This window comes from Tamandua tetradactyla, chromosome 7 (assembly GCF_023851605.1).
Source record: "Tamandua tetradactyla isolate mTamTet1 chromosome 7, mTamTet1.pri, whole genome shotgun sequence".
NCBI lineage: Eukaryota > Metazoa > Chordata > Mammalia > Pilosa > Myrmecophagidae > Tamandua > Tamandua tetradactyla.
In genome coordinates, this window is record NC_135333.1 from 55,416,244 (window position 1) to 55,418,886 (window position 2,643).

Genomic DNA, 2,643 nt, shown 5'->3' on the forward strand with positions numbered 1-2,643 from the left:
CACTGGGAGATAAGGGGGTATCTGCATGTTTGCCTGGCTGGTGTTGAGGATACAAACCTAGAAAGGAAGGCAAAGAAGTCTCATTTCCAGGGCTCACTGCTGGTGATCAGCCGTAGCTACCCAGAGTCCTGTGGTGAGAAGCCTGCTGAGGCCTTCACCAGGAGAGCAGGGTTGGACCAGCAATGGCGGCCATGGGCAGCTCAGCAGTGCCTCCTTCCCACACCTACGGCCCTCCTCCCGGGCTGGCATACAGCTGTAGATGAGCATTCTTCTGGGCAAATGAGGAGAGGAGTGCATGAAGACAATCAGCAGTCAAGGGGAAGAAAGGTTCAAGATAACAATGAGATCCAAACTACTTTCCAGGACTGGAGTTAAGAGCTGCACAGGCCAGGCACAAAACCTCGTGGCCAGCTTTAGGGCCCTGGTGTCTTGAAGTACAACCTCTTGTAAACTACAAGCTGGGAGTTCTTGGACCAGGATTCCACATTAGTTGAGAGAAAAGCAAGAGAGAAAAGTCTTTGTAATATCTCATCACCCCCTCCTCCCCCCCCACCCCATCCCATGACTTCTTGAAACTCATTCAGTGCTTGAAGAATTCACATAACATTCCCAGGGGTTATTTCCACACCTACACCTAGGAATTTCCTGCCTCCAAAACTTACCTTCTTCTTACTCCTGCATCCTCCTCTTCCTCCTTCTCTCCCTCCTCCCCCCACCGACTTCTCCTTCTCCTTCTTCTTATAGGTAGTTGTGCCTGTGTCTTACACATCAATCTCGATTGTATATTCCCTGAGGACAGAAACTGTGACTTGTTCCTTTTTCTCACACCCTTGGCATTTAGCATGCGAAAAAGGATCTGACAAATATTTATTGGATGAAGATTGCTGGGTCTGGTTCACACCATCTTCCCGGCCAGTCCTCAAGCGTCTGCCCAGTCCTCATCTCACCCCTCGTGGCCTCTGCACCTGTCAGGATTCAGCACCATTTCTTATTCTTTTACTTTGGTTGGTTGGGTTTTTTTTCACATCAAGTAGTTATTTTGTTTTTCTTAAGGTTAAGCTTGTCAACAGCTTCCTTCCTTGAGTAGTTGATTTGTCTTCTGCTTGATATTCAGTTGTACTGATATTGGAAACTACCTAGTAATTCCACTTTGAAATTTTGAGTATATGCCTGTACATATGCCAGATAAACTTTAGGAGTTCTAAGGTAACTTTTTTACAGAAATTTACCTCTCCCTTGATGTAGTTGGGTTGGTCAAAAATATTAAGGACTAAGGACAGAAAGTTAATTTTCTTAAATGAGACAAAAGGAAAGGCCTTTCCAACTACTTGTGTACAATAAGATATCTTTCTTCACGTACTGAAACAATTTCTTTTACAGTAAAAGTAATTCTAATTTGATGAAGGTCAAATGTAATACAGTAAAGATAAGGTAAAATGAAGACAATATGAAAACAGAGTAAATGGAATAAATAATTCAAAAATAGGCTAAAAGAAAATTGTATCCATAATGGATTTGGTAACTGGTGTATAACCATATATTTAAATTTTACTTTACATACATAAGATCAGAGTGAAGGAGTTTAACCACAATTTATAATTTTATCATCAGCTACTCACTATTTCATCACATTTGAACATCTTCACTCTTCCCATTCACTTCAAGCAGTGACTTATAAATGTGGTTAGACAATAATAGTAAGAATGCCTTTTCTCTTTTTTCCAAGGTACTAATTTTTTTAAATGATGTGTTAAAGATAAAATACCACCTATAAGTAGTTCCCCTTTGGATTATGGTCTCTGCTTTGAAGATGTAGGAATTTTTCCAATTAACTTTCAAATCTTCCCAATATCTTTCTGTCTAAAGAAATATCATATTTGAAATAATTTGAGTAAATGCTTTCACATCAAAAATTGATACGCAAATCCCTATCACCATAATCGTGAACTAATCACTAATTTAAATAGTTCCCTAAAGATATTTTGTATCAATTTTCTCAATTCTAAGATGTCAATAATATGGAAACATCTTTAATGATATACCAGGACATTTAATAACACCATTTTCCCATTAACACACCAAAGTCATTTAATGATGATTATACTGGCCATTTTCATTGATTGGTTCTTCCACTAAAGGCTCCCACGGTTTCCACTATATCATTTTTCTCACCAGACTTAGTTGACTTTCAGCCTGAAGAATCACCTCTTCTAATTGACCACTTTGAAGATGGTCTTCTAATTTTTTAACATCTGGTTCCACTGTAACAATACCAAGCTTCTCATTTGTAATCTGTTCTGTATACTTCTATATGCTGCAGTGTTCGACATTTGCTCAAGAACATCAAGGGTCTTTCTGTACAATATTCTTAGCCTCTCGTGAGGACTATCACTCACATCCAATCTGACAAGGCCAGTGGTCTTCCTCAGCAAGCCCACCATGACAGCACTGACTGGCAGATGACTCGCAGCCCCCTCAGCATCATTTCTTCTTGTTCTTGAGAGAAGACGAGCTGCATTTTGCTGACCCTTGTCTATCCCTGGCACCATCATGTGTCACTCTTCCCCAGGGCGCTGGTGTTTTGAAGTACAGCCTCTTGTAAACGTCAAGAGACGACTCCAAACCTATGGTTAGCCACCCCAG

The 2,643-nt window shown here is 40.4% G+C and overlaps 1 pseudogene; it reads right to left on the reverse strand.

Moving 5' to 3' along the window:
- Positions 1-2,098: 2,098 nt before the first annotated feature.
- Positions 2,099-2,441, reverse strand: LOC143689676 (NADH dehydrogenase [ubiquinone] 1 alpha subcomplex subunit 5-like; annotated as a pseudogene).
- Positions 2,442-2,643: the final 202 nt, after the last annotated feature.